This window comes from Salmo salar, chromosome ssa01 (genome assembly GCF_905237065.1).
Source record: "Salmo salar chromosome ssa01, Ssal_v3.1, whole genome shotgun sequence".
Lineage (NCBI taxonomy): Eukaryota > Metazoa > Chordata > Actinopteri > Salmoniformes > Salmonidae > Salmo > Salmo salar.
This window is the reverse complement of record NC_059442.1, coordinates 170,995,909-171,008,408: the sequence shown is the minus strand read 5'-3', so window position 1 is coordinate 171,008,408 and position 12,500 is coordinate 170,995,909. Positions and strand designations below refer to the sequence as shown.

Genomic DNA, 12,500 nt, shown 5'->3' with positions numbered 1-12,500 from the left:
CTTTGATGACAGCTTTGCACACTTGGCATTTTTCTCAACCAGCTTCACCAGGTAGTTACCTGGAATGCATTTCAATTTACAAGTTTGCCATGCATCAAATGTTAATTTGTGGAATTTCTTCCTTAATGCACTTGAGCAAATCAGCTGTGAAAAGGGTGGTATACAGAAGATAGCCCTATGTGGTAAAAGACCAAGTCCATATTATGGCAAGAACAGCTCAAATAAGGAAAGAGAAATGACAGTCCATCATTACTTTAAGACATGAAGGTTAGTCAATGCAGAACAATAAGAACTTAAAGTTTCCTCAAGTGCAGTTGCAAAAACCATCAAGTGCTCTGCTGAAACTGGCTCTCGTGAGGACCGTCACAGGAAAGCAGAGTTACCTCTGCTGCAGAGGATAAGTTCATGGGAGTTAACTGCACCTCAGATTGCAGCCTAAATAAATGCTTCAGAGTTCAAGTAACAGACACATATCAACATCAACTGCTCAGAGGAGACTGCATGAATCAGGCCTTCATGGTCGAACTGCTGCAAAGAAACCACTACTAAAGGACACCAATAAGAAGAAAAGACTCACTTGGGCCAAAAAACAAGCAATGGACAATAGACCGGTGGAAATCTGTCCTTTGGTCTGATGAGTCCAAATTGGAGATTTTTGGTTCCTACCGCCGTGTCTTTGTGAGACGCAGATTAGGTGAGGTGGTGCTTTGCTGGTGACACCGTCTGTGATTTATTTAGAATCCAAGGCACAGCATTCTGCAGCCATACGCCATCCCATCTGGTTTGCAATACGCCATCCCATCTGGTTTTTTTTTTTAACTTGGCAAGTCAGTTAAGAACAAATTCTTATTTACAAATGACAGCCTACCAGGGAACAGTGGGTTAACTGCCTTGTTCAGGGGCAGAACGGCAGATTTCTTACTTTGTCAGCTCGCGGATTCGATCCAGCAACCTTTCGGTTACTGGGACTATTAGCTTAGTGGGACTATGATTTGTTTTTCAACAGGACAATGACCCAACACACCTCCAGGCTGTGTAAGGGCTATTTGACCAAGAAGAAGAGTGATGGTGTGCTGCATCAGAAGACCTGGGCTCCACAATCACCCGACCTCAACCCAATTGAGATGGTTTGGGATGAGTTGGACCGCAGAGTGAAGGAAAAGCAGCCAACAAGTGCTCAGCATATGTGGGAGCTCCTTCAAGACTGTTGGAAAAGCATTCCAGGTGAAGCTGGTTGAGAGAATGCAAAGTGTGTGCAAAGCTGTCATCAAGTGAAATGGTGACTATTTAAACAATCTGAAATATATTGATTTGTTTAACACTTTTTTTGGTTACTACATGATTCCATGTGTTATTTCATAGTTTTGATGTATTCACTACTATTCTACAATGTATAAAATAGTCAAAAGAAATAAACCCTTGAATGAATATGTGTGCCCAAACATTTGACTGGTACTGTATATGAAAGTGAAAATATGCATTATGCAGAAATAGCTCCGCCATTTCCTGGTTGCAAAGAAAATCTAGAAAATCTAAATAGTTCGCCTGTGACAAGCAAGACAGTGTAGAGAACCATTGTACCATTTAAAACACTGTTAAATAGCTTGTCCATTTAAAAAATATATCTAATTGTATTTTTCAGCTGTTTGAAGCTGGTGTACAAAACCAAAAGTAAAAAGACCCAGAAAAGTAACGTGAACCATAGAAATAACACACACATATATAACATATATATAACTACCGCTTCTTAGACCTGCGTTCAACGAGAACGACTGATCAATAACTTATACATGTCGATATGAATTTGTTCTGGTCTGGTCACCCCCCCCCTAAATAAAATGACATATCGCTAGCGATGATGAATACATTTTGTAACCGGTGAATTAGAGTGGATATTGTAGTTAATTGATTTAACTGTGGTCCATACCTTCAGTTGAGAAGGGCTGATGTATCCACAACTACCACTCCCTATCTAAATGTATCTACAGAACACAAACCATACAACTCAGAGTTACATGTCAACGATATCTGTCGCTTAACTACAGCCAACGCGGACAATAAGACTGTAAATAGGGTAAAAATACATCTGTTACAAGCTAAAAAAATAAAATAAAAAATGAAAGTCTCACCCTAGTTATTAGAATTAGTTGCTCCACTTTCATGTTCTTACAGAGGGGTCCTTTATCTAGCCTACGTAGCCTTGGCGTCCCTAGTACTGCCTGCACTAAATTCAACACAAAATATTTATTCAAATGTTCATGGAATAAGTTATTTCATATTTATTTTAATTTGTATTATATATGTTTATGATTATTGAATGATTTGATAGGGATTCAGAATTTACAACCTTTAATAAAGATGGTTGATTTTATTCAGGCTCTGGACTTTGGTCCAACAGGGTGGCGTCTGTTTTCTCCCCCCAGCTGGTTGGGAAAAACAAGCTTGACAGAAAGGAGATAGACCGGTAGATGTGTCTCAACATTACTGTTTACTGATTCAATAACCTTTTTATTCGACGCTGTATGTTATTTATATAAGTGAAAAAGGACGGTGGGACCGTATCTGTCCTGTCGGGGAAACTGAAGTGTTTTTTACGTGGAATAATTCCTCGTTTTGGTTATCTAGTTGATCAGACGTGTTGGTCTTGTTGATTTCATCTCGCCCAGCTGGCTCGTCTAGTCATTTTCTAGTCATTTTCCGATAAAAGAAAAAGCGATCGGATTAATTGAACTACAGTACGATGACTACCTTGAATCCTGTGGATCGAGTTGAACTGTGCGACAGCCTTTTGACATGGGTACGTGTATATATACAAAACAAAAACATTTTTTATTATCTTAGTCGCCGATAATGATTCAACTCTGATTTGATGAACAATTGTGAGACGAAATGTAGCTAGTTAGCTTGTTAGCTTGAGTTGGCTGCCAAACACAGCCGTCTAGCGCAGCCAAAACCGAGTTATCCAGGAGCCCCAGGTGGGTTTCCAGCCGGTCCCTTGGGTTCCCGGTTGATGATGGTATTACGGACAGATGGCTCCATGTGAACTACAATATATATTTTACAATAATAGTTAATAATCAACGCTTTGCGATATGTTTTTTTTTTTAGAAACATAAATCCTTCTACGTTCACATTAAATTAAAAAATAATTTCACAATGCAAAAAATACACTTACTGTACACTGTTTTTTTGTTTTGTTATAAAACCGGGATTAAACACAGTTGCAGCCGATAGTTTTCTTCCATTAAAACACTTTTCTGGCGTACTTCCTTTCGGTTACACACAGGTTGTTGTTCGGAGACTCAGTTAACTAATTAGCACAGTATTCACCTCTGTCTTCCGTAAACAAGCGTTGTAACATATAGGTTGGTGATGCTATCAGGGATCCTTGGGACGTCCCTAACCTTAACCCTAAACCTTAACCCTAACCATAATCCTTACCCTAACCACAAACCTTACCCTAACCACAATCCTTACCCTAACCACAAACCTTACCTCTAACCACAAACCTTACCCTAACCACAAACCTTACCCTAACCACAAACCTTACCCTAACCACAAACCTTACCTTAACCCTAACCATAACCATAATCCTTAACTCTAACCTTAGTGGCACTCCAGTCTCCTTTTCACCTCATGTAACCATCGACATTAAAACCAGTGCTAGCGTTTAGGGCTGGTTGGTATACCGTATTTTATGATATACCGGTATTGATGCACTGGACCGGTTTGACCTAATATAATGGTATTTGAATGATTTGCTTTGTTAAAGGTGATACGCCTTGTGTATCACCGTCCAATAGCTATAGTTTACTACGCTACTTAAGTCATCTCATCTCTCTTGAGTCACTCAAGGTGAGCATTTGTTGTTCCCGGACCAGGAGTCTGTAGTGTTCAGTCTGCATGTTCAATGCAACACATGCTGTTACTATGTTGATGTCAACGATGCTGTATTCACTTTGCTTCTTAATATAAATCCACTAGTGTTCTGTAATTATACTATTCGTTTGTGTTTCTTACATCTGCAAACAGCTAGTTTTGTCTTTTCTTAGCAAGTTGTGCCTAAATCTTGTTAGCCGCTAATGCTAATCGCTAGATAAAGAAATGTTCTCTCACTGTCAACTGTGTTTATTTTCAGCAAACTTAACATGTGGAAATATTTGTATGAACATAACAAGATTCAACAACTGAGACATAAACTGAACAAGTTCCACAGACATGTGACTAACAGAAATTGAATAATGTGTCCCTGAACAAAGGGGGGTCAAAATCAAAAGTAACAGTCAGTATCTGGTGTGGCCACCAGCTGCATTAAGTACTGCAGTGCATCTCCTCCTCATGAACTGCACCAGATTTGCCAGTTCTTGCTGTGAGATGTTACCCCACTCTTCCACCAAGACACCTGCAAGTTCCCAGACATTTCTGGGGGGAATGGCCCTAGCCCTCACCCTCCGATCCAACAGGTCCCAGACGTGCTCAATGGGATTGAGATCCGGGCTCTTCGCTGGCCATGGCAGAACACTGACATTCCGGTCTTGCAGGAAATCACACACAGAACGAGCAGTATGGCTGGTGGCATTGTCATGCTGGAGGGTCAAGTCAGGATGAGCCTGCAGGAAGGGTACCACATGAGGGAGGAGGATGTCTTCCCTGTAACGCACAGCGTTGAGATTGCCTGCAATGACAACAAGCTCAGTCCGATGATGCTGTGACACACCGCCCCAGACCATGACGGACCCTGCACCTCCAAATCGATCCCGCTCCAGAGTACAGGCCTCGGTGTAACGCTCATTCCTTCGACAATAAACGCGAATCCGACCATCATCCCAGGTGAGACACTTTATGCCAGTCGAGCGACGGTGGGTTTGTGCCCATAGGCGACGTTGTTGCCGGTGATGTCTGGTGAGGACCTGCCTTACAACAGGCCTACAAGCCCTCAGTCCAGCCTCTCTCAGCCTATTGCGGACAGTCTGAGCACTGATGGAGGGATTGTGCGTTCCTGGTGTAACTCGGACAGTTGTTGTTGCCATCCTGTACCTGTCCCGCAGGTGTGATGTTCGGATGTACCGATCCTGTGCAGGTGTTGTTACACGTGGTCTGCCACTGCGAGGATGATTAACTGTCCGTCCTGTCTCCCCTGTAGCACTGTCTTAGGCGTCTCACAGTACGGATATTGCAATTTATTGCCCTGGCCACATCTGCAGTCCTCATGCCTCCTTGCAGCATGCCTAAGGCACGTTCACACAGATGAGCAGGGACCCTGGGCATCTTTCTTTTGGTGTTTTTCAGAGTCAGTAGAAAGGCCTCTTTACTGTCCTAAGTTTTCATAACAGTGACCTTAATTGCCTACCGTCTGTAAGCTGTTAGTGTCTTAACGACCGTTCCACAGGTGCATGTTCATGAATTGTTTATGGTTCATTGAACAAACATGGGAAAACGGTGATTAAACCCTTTACAATGAAGATCTGTGAAGTTATTTGTATATTTACAAATTATTTTAGAAAGACAGGGTCCTGGAAAAGGGACGTTTCTTCTTTTGCTGAGTTTAGTTAATAAATGTACTGAGTCAGAGCAAGTGTAATTAGCTATACAGCCTGGTAACACCCAGTGATGGTGTAAACCTAAATCAGCATGTTTGTGCAACAGTATCTTCTAAATCAAAGAAATATGTGAAGCAATAATATGTTAGCTTGGAAACACTTATAAACACTTTGGTTCCTACCCTGTCACAATAACCCCTCCTTGGCATTTTCATTCGTTGTCATGTCCAACAGTGTATTCAAAGTGCCCGCTATTATATTCTAACTATAGAATTACAATAATCGTTCTATTTCCATGATTCCAACAGTTCACCCAAAGTGTTTTTCTCTAAATCGCAGGTAAAATTGCGATTTGTAAAATGTGGTTAAAAAGTAGGACTAGATGGTGTGCAGGCCTACGTGGCAAAAAGATCCTCAAATGAGTGCAGGAAATGCAGCAATTAATGAGAATGCTGAAGATTATTTTGGGTTGAATTGAACAGCATAAAACAAATCAGAATGGAGAAAGACCCATTTTGAAATCTCTTAGAATGTATGTGTTTCCACCCTAGGCTTCACGCAGTACTCAAAGGAAATGTAGAACTTTTAGTATTCAATAACATAAATACCATCCAATTTGTTTTAAATACTATGATTTAATATTTTGGCCATATCGACCCGCCCCAAATAGCACTGACGTCATCCACTGTATTCCTATGGAAAACTGGTGCTTGCTTTCTAGACAAGTGGTGGTGCTTTCTAGACAAGTGGTGGTGCTTTCTAGACAAGTGGTGGTGCTTTCTAGACAAGTGGTGGTGCTTTCTAGACAAGTGGTGGTGGTGCTTGCTTTCTAGACAAGTGGTGGTGCTTGCTTTCTAGACAAGTGGTGGTGCTTGCTTTCTAGACAAGTGGTGGTGCTTGCTTTCTAGACAACTGGTGGTGCTTGCTTTCTAGACAACTGGTGGTGCTTGCTTTCTAGACAACTGGTGGTGCTTGCTTTCTAGACAAGTGGTGGTGCTTGCTTTCTAGACAAGTGGTGGTGCTTGCTTTCTAGACAAGTGGTGGTGCTTGCTTTCTAGACAACTGGTGGTGCTTGCTTTCTAGACAGCTGGTGGTGCTTTCTAAGACAGCTGGTGGTGCTTTCTAGACAACTGGTGGTGACAGCTGGTGGTGCTTTCTAGACAGCTGGTGGTGCTTTCCAAGAGAAGCTAACCACTTAGCTAGCTAGATAACTAGCTACTAAATGAGCAAACCAAATGCAACATTTAGCACATTGTAGACAGGTAACTTAATAGTAAGATATCTAGCTGGCAAACATTGAGTTGTGAATTCCATACTGTAACTAGATTCATTGGTCCGTGCTGCACAACAGTGAGTGACTCACAAGGCTCTGGTTTCTCTGGTTGTGTGCTAGTAAAACAAACACCACGTGACTGGGATCTTACCTGTGAGCTTAATGTGACAGGTGAAATGAAGAATGCAATCTGCTTTATCTCCTAACGTTATTGCACACGTTGAGTGAAGGTATTTACTGAAAAGTAGCTACAAATATTCAAATGTATTTAAAAAAAAAAAAAACCCTTGAAAGAAATCGTTTTTGACGGTATCTATTTCCATACCAGAAACAGATGTTTGAAATAGTCTCCTTGAGTCCCCAGGGGCTTTCGGGGTTATTTTTCTACACTGACATTTTTTTTGTTTTAAAGATTAGAAGATGAATTAGGATTTAACCCGTCGGAGTTGGTTTTATTCCATAAGAAGCTCGATGGACCTTGTACCAGTTCATGTTTCTTGGAGTGGACATTTGTTTATGAGGTGGTGGTGGGATCCAGCTCTCTGCTTCTGCTGTGTACACAGAGCTCAGCCTTCACAGAATCACAGGCAGGGTAGGGTTTCCGAACTAGCCTGTGAGGGCTACCTTTAAAACCCGGCAGTAACTTTGTCCAACATGTACTGTGGTGGGTCTTCTAGCCAGGCCGGCTGGCGATCACCCATCGCCTCTATGCTACTCCGCAGAGGCCGTTATGTATTCGGTACACAATATTGCTACGCTAATCGCTGACCACCAAAACATAAGCAGCAAATTATCTTCTTATTACACAAAACGATTACAGTTCATAAGCTGGTTTAGTTCAGTAGTATTTATTTGCCAAAGTCATCTGAATTTCATTCAGTAGCTGTAGTAGGTATGAAAGTGGCAGTTTGAGTTTGACATTTTAGTTAATTGCTCTCCTCCTCACACAAAGCCATTTCATAAGTAGCAGTAGAGTGAGAGATGTGACGTGTGGGGGACAGCCTAGCTAATGGCCTTGACGATGGTCACGTCTGACAGATTAGGGTTACGCCCTACCATATCTCATTAGCACATCATCTGCGCAGTACACATGAAATGTTTAAACGTTAGCCCATTCTCTTTCTGATCTGTATACTGTATCTTCCTCTAACTGCAATTTGATGCAACCTTTCTTGGTGTAAAATCACCTTGATTGCTTTGAAAAGGGCGGCCTAATCAAAAACGGTAGCCTTTTTCAAGCCTGTCTAATTGTCACAGGAAGGTAGTGGTAAAATTACACCCCGTGCTCTGTGACTTGCATGAAAACGACCAGAGAAGGATGCTGAGTATTTGTCTAAATGTCTGCAGGTATTTTCTTCTCCAATTTGAATGGCCAATATTACAGTGAACCTTCCTACATTTCCAAGCCTGGAGCACCAGCCTGCAAGTGAAGACCCTGCTGTGACTCTGATCAGGGTTGCAGCAGTAGGCCTCTACTCTGATTGCGTATGCAGCAGTAGGCCTCTACTCAGATCGGGGGTTGCAGCAGTAGGCCTCTACTCTGATCAGGGTTGCAGCAGTAGGCCTCTACTCTGATCAGGGTTTCAGCAGTAGGCCTCTACTCTGATCGGGTTGCAGCAGTGGGCCTCTACTCTGATCGAGTTGCAGCAGTAGGCCTCTACTCTGATCGGGGTTGCAGCAGGCCTCTACTCAGATCGGTTGCAGCAGTAGGCCTCTACTCTGATCGGGGTTGCAGCAGTAGGCCTCTACTCAGATCGGGGTTGCAGCAGATGGGCCTCTACTCTGATCCGGGTTGCAGCAGTAGGCCTCTACTCTGATCAGGGTTGCAGCAGGCCTCTACTCTGATCGGGGTTGCAGCAGTAGATCTCTACTCTGATCGGGTTGCAGCAGCAGGCCTCTACCTGATCGGGTTGCAGCAGTGCCTCTACTCTGATCGGGGTTGCAGCAGTAGGCCTCTACTCTGATCGGGTTGCAGCGTCCTCTACTCTGACGGGTTGCAGCAGTAGGCCTCCTCTGATCGGGTTGCAGCAGCAGGCCTCTACCTGATCCGGGCTGCAGTAGGCCTCTACTCTGATCCGGTTGCAGCAGTAGGCCTCTCACTCTGATCCGGGTTGCAGTAGGCCTCTACTCTGATCGGTTGCAGCAGGGCCTCTACTCTGATCGGGGTTGCAGCAGTAGGCCTCTACTCTGATCGGGGTTGCAGCAGTAGGCCTCTCTACTCTGATCGGGTTGCAGCAGTAGGCCTCTACTCTGATCGGGGTTGCAGCAGTAGGCCTCTACTCTGATCGGGTTGCAGCAGGCCTCTACTCTGATCGGGGTTGCAGCAGTAGGCCTCTACTCTGATCGGGTTGCAGCAGTAGGCCTCTACTCTGATCGGGTTTGCAGCAGTGGAGGCCTCTACTCTGATCGGGGTTGCAGCAGTAGGCCTCTACTCTGATCGGGTTGCAGCAGTAGGCCTCTACTCTGATCGGGGTTGCAGCAGTAGGCCTCTACTCTGATCGGGGTTGCAGCAGTAGGCCTCTACTCTGATCGGGGTTGCAGCAGTAGGCCTCTACTCTGATCGGGGTTGCAGCAGGCCTCTACTCTGATCGCTTGCAGCAGTAGGCCTCTACTCTGATCGGGGTTGCAGCAGTAGGCCCTACTCTGATCGGTTGCAGCAGCTTGCAGCCCTCTACTCTGATCGGGGTTGCAGCAGTAGGCCTCTACTCTGATCGGGGTTGCAGCAGTAGGCCTCTACTCTGATCGGGGTTGCAGCAGTAGGCCTCTATTCTGATCGAGGTTGCAGCAGTAGACCTCTATTCTGATCAGGGTTGCAGCAGTAGACCTCTATTCTGATCAGGGTTGCAGCAGTAGACCTCTATTCTGATCAGGGTTGCAGCAGTAGACCTCTATTCTGATCAGGGTTGCAGCAGCAGGCGTACTCTGTCACTCAGACATGCCACTAACACATCCTTGGTGGTGAGGTAAGTCTGTAGACTATTTATAGCTCTTAATTTCACTTTAGCGTGCCTGTACAGCATGATTCATAACACCTAGTGAAATACGCTCGGTATTTTAATGCGAAACAGCCTAAACATAGCCTATAACATGAATTATTATCCTGAAAGGCTAACCTACCCTTTTACTAGGTAATACTAATAATGTATTTAGTTTATATAGTCCTTTTCATTATACAGATCATCTCAAAAACATCAAAAATGGACACAAATACATGTAGTTCTTGGCCCCAAAAAGGGTCTCGTGAAGGTCAGTCAGTCATGTGAAATAATCTCCCGTTGGAGACATTCAGTTCAGGACGGAGGTGAGTCTGTCTTCATGTCTGTAATTACGGCATTGACCATGTCACCATCCATCTCTCCTCTGCTGACTTCAGACCGTTTATTTAGAGTGACAACACTGCTGGGTCTATTATTAACATGTTATCAACATGAGAGAGGTCATCCCTGGAGGGTTTACTGCTGTTCTTTAATTACTTTTGTACTTAACACTTATTTTTCTTAAAACTGCATTGTTGGGTAAGTGCTTGTAAGTAATCATTTCACTGTAAAAAGGTTCTAGACCCTTTATATTCGGCGCATGTGACAAATAACATTTGATTTATTGATCCACTTTCTTTCCTCGTTAATATTATTCTTTACACACAGAATTAGATTACAGCCTCTGGCCATGTTTCCTACTTCTGGTTAGATTAAGTTAATGTGCCAGTCAATACTAGTTAAATTAATAAAATGAGTTAACCAGTCATGCTCCATGTGTACAAAAGACAAGATTAAATTCAGCTGCATTATTTTGGTAACATACTAATTTCTCAAAAACACACACACACACACACACACACACACACACACACCAATCCATATTGCAATCTTTAACTATTTTTGTTTTCCGATTTAAATGGACATTTACTTCACATTGCCCGGCAGGGCTCTGGTCACCTACGATTCATAAAGTAAACACATCCAGGGAATGGAAGAGTCGACATTTCGATGTGCAACCTGTCAAAAATAGAAAACCAGAATTATCAGATGTTTGTTTTCAAAATCTCTTCAGAAAATGTCCTGCCATCTTGGTATTCTATTCACCACATGAGGAAGTGGGATCTATAAAACAATTAAATTGATAACTAAATATGATATTGTTGCCATGTAATTGATTAATCCACTCCAATTTTATTTTGATTCCTATCGAGGCCTACTTCACTACCAAAATGGAGCCCTCCTCCCAGACGCGTATAAACCATACTAAAGCTAAACTCCAGGTGTAAAGATGGTAACCATGAACTCAATATTTTTTTTTTAAAAGGTGAAAAATAAAAATGATATACTCACAACAAAAAAAGCAGTGACTCCTTTCTGTAACCAGAACAGTAGTTGCTTTGAAAACGGTATTTTCTCCCCCTAAACGGTCATACTCTTGTTCTTCTCAGAATGCGTTGCTCCTTCCCCTCCTTTATGCACAGCAGGGAGGAAGTGGCTCGCTCACAGAGCAGCGAAACAGGAACAGGCAGATGCTTTAATAGCAGGAATAAACATAATTCATAGGCTGTTGACCAAATAAATGGTTTTAAAAAGAACAAATCTACAGGAACGTGCAGCAAAATAACAAACAAAAAAAAGTCCAACAACATACTTGAGTAAGAGGAATGCAATGCCAGTAATTTTCGGTTTATTGTCCCAGCCCCCCCTTTCTCTCTCTCACACACACACACACACACACACGTTTTAGATGAGCATATTCAATAGGGATTACATTAACTGATGAAATAAACATTTTGCCAAAAGACCCGTTAACTAGTCCCCACTCTTCTGCAAGGTGGAACTCCAGTCCAAAGCAACAGAGCACTCTCACTGTTTGTGTCTTTGACCTGAAGCTAAGCGATGATCAGTAAACTCTGGCCATGGCATTTCATGTCCTCCTGGCTCCACTGCATCACAAATCAATTTCCCTGCAACCGGAACTGAACGGGGTGTCATCCCTGCCAGTCTCTGGGTCACCACCTCTATACATGATAGAGATATAGATGAACAGAAGCAGTGATGAAGAAGTCATCCAGGAAGCCTAGCCAGGCCAAACAGAGCCTCAGGGATGAAGTCCAGAGGGGAGATCAGGTAGGTCAGAGCCCGATCAGACACACAGCAGGATACGGATCGGAACATCCAGAACAGGCTCCTCCTACGGAGAACATCTCCCCCTGAAGAGGTGGCGCAGCAACGTGGGGACGTCACGTAGCGGTCCATCAGCTGAGACGGAGAGGCAAAAGATTTAGTGTAATGCACACCATTAGTACTAAGGATGCTGACAAATGGACAATTTTTTTCTTAACGTTTTAAACTGCTATTTTCTTATATTAAATCAGTTTCACATTAAACCAACATTATTATTATTATAATAAAAAATGTAAAAGATAAAATTCCATGTGAATTCTTAACGCAGCTGTGCTACTGCCAACAACGTTTTGAGTCTCAAGGTCCGTCTCTTTCAGATGGTTAAGCATTGCACCAGTACTACCATTAATGTACAAGAATTCCACCTCAAAGTTACAATTTAACTTTTTAAAGTATTGTCATACAGGACTTCACGGCTGTAAGCTTGCCTTTCTCTGCCATTTTTCCTAACTATTATACGACGCATTTACATTTTTTAGACATTTAGCAGACGCTCTTATCCAGAAGCGACTTACGTAGTGA

General features: G+C 43.0%; 1 protein-coding gene and 1 pseudogene across 3 annotated transcripts in view; both read right to left on the bottom strand.

Moving 5' to 3' along the window:
• LOC123726674 (E3 ubiquitin-protein ligase RNF170) overlaps positions 1-2,213 on the bottom strand; it is a 10,120-nt gene extending 7,907 nt beyond the window's left edge. Inside the window, exons 1-2 of one of the 3 annotated variants that reach the window (XM_045694093.1) lie at positions 2,130-2,163; positions 1,928-1,982 (exon numbers count right to left, since the gene is read on the bottom strand). The gene's annotated coding sequence lies outside the window, so the exon portion shown is untranslated. Of the gene's footprint in view, positions 1-1,927 lie in introns of all 3 variants that reach the window. The other 2 variants (XM_045694088.1, XM_045694092.1) reach the window with 2 other exon arrangements.
• A 9,444-nt stretch (positions 2,214-11,657) lies between these two features.
• LOC123729151 (E3 ubiquitin-protein ligase RNF170-like) overlaps positions 11,658-12,500 on the bottom strand; it is a 9,135-nt pseudogene continuing 8,292 nt past the window's right edge.